General features: G+C 45.3%; 1 pseudogene; it reads left to right on the top strand.

Annotated features, from left to right (window-relative positions):
* The first annotated feature begins 1,982 nt into the window (after window positions 1-1,982).
* Window positions 1,983-2,407, top strand: LOC118651289 (annotated as a pseudogene).
* The last annotated feature ends 4,815 nt before the right edge of the window (window positions 2,408-7,222 follow it).

Genomic DNA, 7,222 nt, shown 5'->3' with positions numbered 1-7,222 from the left:
CAGGAAGTCACAGTTCAATTCCCTGGTCAGGGCACATGCCCAGGTTGCTTGCTGGATCCCCAGTAGTGGGTGTACCGGAGGCAGCTGATCAATGATTCTCTCTCATCCCTGATGTTTCTATCTCTCTCTCCCTCTCCCTTTCTCTCTGAAATCAATAAAAATATATTTAGAAAGAGAAAGGAATACAGACAGAAAGCCTCCAATTGATCCCTTAGATGAGCAATGTTCAACCTTCTTCATCTGACCAAAAAATAAGTATAATTTTGATTCATTCACACCAGACAGCTACTGTTGTGTTGGCTCTTGTCATGTTTTGATTTGACTTTCTAAGGGAAAAGAGGACAGTGACCCTGACTAAATAGTCAGGTATTGCACGTTTTAAAAATCATTGTGACAGCTGTAACCGGTTTGGCTCAGTGGATAGAGCGTCGGCCTTCGGACTGAAGGGTCCCAGGTTCGATTCCGGTCAAGGGCATGTACCTTGGTTGCGGGCACATCCCCAGTGGGAGGTGTGCAGGAGGCAGCTGATCGATGTTTCTCTCTCATCGATGTTTCTGGCTCTCTGGCTCTCTCCCTTCCTCTCTGTAAAAAATCAATAAAATATATACTAAAAAAAAATTATTGTGGCCGCAGCACACTTGCTGAAAATCACTGCCTTAGATCTTTGGCACTGGAAGTTCTCTTCCATGACATGTAGCATAGCTCCTTCCTGAAAGCAGAGGAAAGTACAGAGGCATCATCTCAAGTTCCAATGAGTGAAGGAGCCAGACCTAGAACCCACATGTCCAGGATCCCAGTCCAGGTTTCTTTCTTCTTCTCTTTGTTCTTCAGCAAGAGTTGTCACTCCTCTCCCCTTTTACTAAAACTAGTGTACATTATCTTCATAAGCCTGTCTGATGGACTCGAGGATCATTTTCGAATATCAGCGAGTTACACAACTGTGACACTTGAGCCGTCACAGTCATAAGACCAGCAGGGCTTCTTTGGAAATCATGCAGTGGGGCTGGGAGTTTCCTGCAGTGCTTTTGTTCTCGTCTTAGGGCAGTAACAAGAGGCTTTCTCGTGACATACCTAAGCCTTCCTGCTTTGGGCTGAATTGAAAGTAGGGCAGTACTTGCCAGTCTTGTGGGTGGTATTTTAGTGTCTCACTCCGGTCATAACTAATATTAGGAAGTGTCAAAATTTAAATCTTATGCTTGCAGCCTCCCGCTCTTCGCCCTCTCTCCCTTCTTTCTCTTTAAGCCTAGCTTGCTGCTAAACCTAATTTTTGGAGATTTTCCCAAAAATTGGGCCTCTTTATATTTTATTAATTTTTTACAGAGAGGAAGGGAGAGGGAGAGGGATAGAGAGTTAGAAACACCAATGAGAGAGAAACATCGATTCAGCTGCCTCCTGCACACTCCCTACTGGGGATGTGCCCACAACAAAGGTACATGCCCTTGACCAGAATTGAACCCGGGACCCTTCAGTCTGCAGACCAACGCTCTATCCACTGAGCCAAACTGGTCAGGACAAATTGGGCCTCTTTAAACTTGATCCTCTGAAAGATCCTTTCCCCCTCTTTCTTCTACAGTCATTGCATCAAACTCACAATGCACCGCCTCACAATGCACCAAAAGGCAGTGAATTTACAAATGCACCGAGGAGGAAAAAAATTAGTTATGACATGATTCCTGACTATTTCATCTTGTTTCTTGAATTGGATACGAATTACTTTCAAACTCTTCTTGTCATTTAAACTTAGATTTCATTCCTAACTAGCTGGCATACCTTGGGCTAATCATTTAACCTCTCTGAGCTTGATTTTCCATCTGTAAAATGGCCATAATAGCTCAAAGCAATTGAGCTCTAATTTATAATAATAATAATATAATTACACAAATTTTTCTGATATGAAAAATAAATGCTACCTGCCTGGTACATGGCAGCTCTTAAGAACTGCTAATGTGCTCTTCCTCAGTGCTGCCTACAGAGGTGGCAGCCATCTCCTAGTTGGCACCATGGCTGCCCTCAGACCCCTCGTGAAAACCAAGATTGTCAAAAAGAGGACCAAGAATTTCATCCGGCACCAGTCAGACCGATATGTCAAAATTAAGCGGAACCAGCAGAAACCCAGAGGCATTGACAATAGGGTGCATAGAAGACTCAAGGGCCAGATCTTGATGCCCAACATTGGTTATGGGAGCAACAAAAAAACAAAGCACATGCTGCCCAATGGCTTTTGGACGTTTCTGGTCCATACGTCAAAGAGCTTGAAGTGCTGCTGATGTACAACAAATCTTACTGTGCTGAGATTGCTCACAACGTCTCCTCAAAGAACTGCAAAGCCACTGTGGAAAGAGCAGCCCAGCTGACCATCAGAGTCACCAATCCCTATGCCAGGTTGCGCAGCGAAGAAAATGAATAGACAGATTGTCTACACATTGTATTCGTGTTAATAAAATCATAAAATTCTGCCATCTGGCATTTAAAAAAAAAAAGAAATGCTAATATGCCCTAGTCAGTTTTGCTCAGTGGTTAGAGTGTCGGCCTGCACAGGGAAGGGTCACGGCTTTGACTCCTGATCAAGGGCACCTACCTCAGTTGCAGGCTCCATCCCCTGCCCAGTAGGGGTACTTGCAGAAGGTAACCAGTTGATGTGTCTCTCTCACATCAATGTTTCTCTCCCTCTCTCTCTCCTCCCCTGCCCCTCCCATCTACTTTATCTAAAAGCAATGGGAGAAAAGATATGCTAATGTTCCTTCCTTGCCTACTTAGTGCTTTTACTGCTACTCCTCAAGTCCTCCTCCTTTCCTCATTTCCACTAACATGGTAGAACACAAGGTCACTTTCCTTTGCCAACTCCCATTTCTTATGCTGCAAGCTGTTTAGTTCATTTCCATTTCTGCTCAGCAGGAAAGACCAACTTTCCTTCTCTGGAATTTGTGTTTCTATTTGTTTGTTTGAAGTCTCACATCATAGGGCATCAGCCAGTGCCTTCCATCCCTGCTAGTCCTGGTTCTTCAGAGGGGTCAGGTCTTCCTTGGCAGTGAGATATTAAAATAATGCTGCAGGCAAAGCACAGAGAGTCTGTTGAGACCGGCCTTCCCCAAAGACCAGCTGCCAAGCAACAGTTTTGGGCTCCTCTCCTGGATTACACCTCTTTTGGGGCTATTTATTCAGTCCTCAGTTTACTGCAGCACTGGTTTTCACCCTGTAATTAAAATTACAAAGGTAGCAACTTTCTTTTTTCTAAAATATATTTTATTGATTTTTTTACAGAGAGGAAGGGAGAGGAATAGAGAGTTAGGAACATCAATGAGAGAGAAACATGGATCAGTTGCCTCTTGCACACACCCCCTACTGGGGATGTGTCTGCAACCAAGGTACATGCCCTTGACCAGAATCGAACCTGGGACCCTTCAGTCCACAGGCCGACGCTCTATCCACTGAGCCAAACCGGTCAGGGCAGTAGCAACTTTCTTAAGGAGTGATGGCAGGTCTTTGAGTTGCCCCAGGCTTAGCCACTGCACCAGCCCTCAGGCCTGAGTCACTGGTTGTTCACAGCCTTGGAATTTATTCCATTGATTCCTAATGGTCTGGGTGAGTCTGCCTGGAGGCCTGCCCTGCATTGAAAGGGAACCCCTTCTTTGCAATAGGATCACAGTCAGTCCTGTGGGAGGGGCAAGGGGAGGTTTCCTAACCTCTGGAGGCACAGTCAGAATTTCTCTTGGGCCAGAAGTGCTGGGTCAGGAACATGGCTTCCAACTCCTGGCTATGTCCATAGGATTATAGCCAGGAAACGGCAGCAGAGGGCCATGGAAGATGAGCATGGAAAGTTGGCATGGTGGCAGGCTGGTAGGCTAAACAGCCATCTCAGACAGTGGATAACGACAATTTTAATTTATTTAAGGGAAGGGGGGGGGTATCCAAAGGGAAGGGCTGCGCAGCACCGAGCCAAGGGGACACTGGGTCAATGATGGCAGCACCCAGGAGCTGGAGTTTCATCCTTCCATGCAGTCACTGGTGGGAAACTTGTCCTCCGTGGGTTTGGAGGCTGAGCTGGTAGGCTCGGAATGTGGAGGGAATGCAGGGGTGCGATCAGGTGCCTTCAGTTTCAGTTCCTTGTATGGTCTGACTCCTGGTGTCCAGCGAGTTTTTCCTGGTCTTTCATTCTCCTCTAGCAGGAAGCTTACCAATGGCTGTTAAGGATTGTATTGCCCTGTAGTCCTATCAGGTCATATATTCAATCATCAAATATTTATTAAGTGTCTAGTCTATAGTATCTATTCTTCTAGGGCCTCAGTTCACAAAGATGAATAAGTCCCAGTTCCTAGTGGGCAAAGTCAATTACACATAATTATAGTGCCGTGTGATGCGCATCATCAGAGAGGTCTGTGTAAATGGTCAAGGATCTTAGAGGAAGGAGGCCTTCACATGTGGATGGTGGCGTGTGGAGAATCGGAACTGGCATCACAGAGGAGGGGATTGTCCAGTACAGCCTTCAAGAATAAGGAGCTCCGCTGAGTGGAGAGGAGGGGCATAAGGGCTGAGGTGGGGCAGACAGAAGAGGCTTTTTAGTTTGGATCCTTCTAGAGGTAGACCCAGAGACAAGAACTTGAATGCAGTAGGTCATTTGGGAGATGGAAAGAACGGTAGAGGCGTGGAGCCTGCAACAGGGAATGAAAGGTCTGTTATTAGATATTTGCCATTGTGGGTAATTTGCAGCTTAATCCCTTTGCACAGCTCAGGGAGTCAGTGTAGTGGTAAAGCCTGTCTCCAAGTTATCCTAACAGAAGGGCAAAGAAACTGGGTGGGGGGATTTGTGTCCAGGGACACCTCTGGCTTGCTCTTCCTAGTCCTCCCACGGATTAAAAACAAAAATCCTCAGAAAGAGAGAGACAGCTGTTTGCAGCAACTTTTAGGGTAGACAGGTAAACGCGGCCTGATGTGAGTAAGTCCCACAGCATCTGCTACAGGGGACCGAAGGCACTGAGACATGAAAAGAGCGCCACGAATTATGGACCATTCCATGAAGCGGCAAGAGAAAAAACTGAAAAGGAAAGTGGGAGTCAAATCGTATGCCTTGCTCAGGGGGGCTGTTCTTTACGGATAAGGGATGGGAGTCACTGAGGGAGCTGGGCAGCAGAGTGCTCGGCCCAGAGATGCAGAGGGCCACGTGCCCGTAAGCAGGACAGGTTGTGAGATGGGAAGGCAGAGCAACACACCGACACTGGCCCTGCCAGCACACAGGATAGAGCAGTGATGGCGAACCTATGACACGCGTGTCAGAGGTGACACGCAAACTCATTTTTTTGGTTGATTTTTCTTTGTTAAATGGCATTTAAATATGTAAAATAAATATCAAAAATATAAGTCTTTGTTTTACTATGGTTGCAAATATCAAAAAATTTCTATATGTGACACGGCACCAGAGTTAAGTTAGGGTTTTTCAAAATGCTGACATGCCGAGCTCAAAAGGTTCGCCATCACTGAGATAGAGGAATCAGTAGCACTACTGGGATGGGAATAAATTGTTTCATTTTCTGAGTAGCCAGGCAGAGCAGAGCCCTTATGCTGTTATAATAATTAGTTCTGCTTGTCTATGCTTACATAACCAGACCTCTGTCTATAGATTATGATGATAGATTATGTACCACCCTGAGCCTAACACCTAGTGCAGGGTCTATCTAGCACATGGCAGGGCCACAGAAAGTATTTGATTGGTGAATGATTAGATTGGTTTATTACCACAACTCTATCCAGGGCTATGCAGTGTGCTTATAATAAGCAGGATTGTTCTGGAGTCCAAAGGACACTGGATTATCTCGTGTATGCATTTTAGAAGCAAACCGGAAAGGTGATGCTGATGGGATGGTCCAAAGTATTTGGGAACTCCTTCCCTATAAGCCCAGAGTTGGTCACAGAAGATGCTCCCTCCCCCCTGTGCTGCCCCAGCCAGGCTTTGGTGGAACTTTGCCTAATTGTCTCTTCTATGGAAGATATCTAGCCACAGTCCCAGTGTCATCATAGGAGGCTGGACTTTCCCTCTGCCCTTGGCCAACTAAGTCGCCTAGCCCCCTTTTATGCTTAGGTCCGACAGCCGTTGCTTCTGGTTGCAACCAGAAAAAGAGGCTATCATTGTCATTCAACAAGAGGATAGTTTTCTGAAGTGGCTATGTGACCTTTACAGAAAATCCCCACGGAGAGGGGAAATATCCTGATGGTAAACAAGAGGAAAATAGAAACAACCCAGTAACAAAATCATTTCTGGAATGGAGCTCCACACCCAATGATCCTGATGCAGATCTCAAGGTAATGGGGAGTTAATAGAACCCGACCTAGGAGTCCTTGAAGAACCTCCAGAGGTCATTTAATCCACCCCCTGATGTATTCGCAACCAAACTGAATGCACTCACCAGCTATACTGCAGACATTTTAGGGAAGGAGATTCTCTATCTTTTTCCTGTAGGGATCAAAAAAATGTATGAGTAAGGAGCCCTTCAAAGAAGTAGAAGAATTTATGATCTGGAAACTCATTTCATAGCTGAGGAAACTGAAGCAGAGCCAGTACTAAAATATTGTCTCTTGATCCCAGTTTAGAAACTTCCTTCAAGCATTCCTTGAGGGCACACCATGTGGGCCTCTGCTTGGCACTGGGAAAACACAGCTCAACAAGACAATTTCTGCAGTCCCGAGAGAGGGATCATAATACAGTTGCGCAAAGATATTTACATTTAATTAACTGTCACTGAATGTCACTAGTACTACAATAAAGGCATGTTTAAATGCATCTTGAAGTCTTACCAAGGATCTTTTATTTGTTTAAGAAAAAATGGGTGCTAATATTTATAATAGATTAAAAAGCTTTTACTTCTATCTCCTGCTTCCAATCCTCATTTCCATTAAGAAATGCATTTAGGCCCTAGGTCTAGCTGGTTTGGCTCAGTGGGTAGAGCATTGGCTGCAGACTGAAGGGTCCCAGGTTCAATTCTGGTCAAGGGCACATGCCCTGGTTGTGGGCTCGATCCCCAGTAGGGGGTGTGCAGGAGGCAGCCAATGAATGATTTTTCTCTCATCTTTAATGTTTGTATCTCCTTCTCCCTTCCTCTCTGAAATCAAGTTTAAAAAAAGAAGAAATGTATTCACGTAGGCCCATACTTAATGACAAGTGCGTAAATCCCTGAATTTTATTGTAAAGACAAAAAACATATGTTCCCATCTCAAGTTGGCAGTGTCAGGC

Source organism: Myotis myotis, unplaced genomic scaffold (assembly GCF_014108235.1).
Source record: "Myotis myotis isolate mMyoMyo1 unplaced genomic scaffold, mMyoMyo1.p scaffold_m19_p_1, whole genome shotgun sequence".
NCBI classification, from domain to species: Eukaryota; Metazoa; Chordata; class Mammalia; order Chiroptera; family Vespertilionidae; genus Myotis; species Myotis myotis.
The sequence above is the reverse complement of the archived record's forward strand: the minus strand, read 5'-3'. Positions and strand labels throughout refer to the sequence as shown.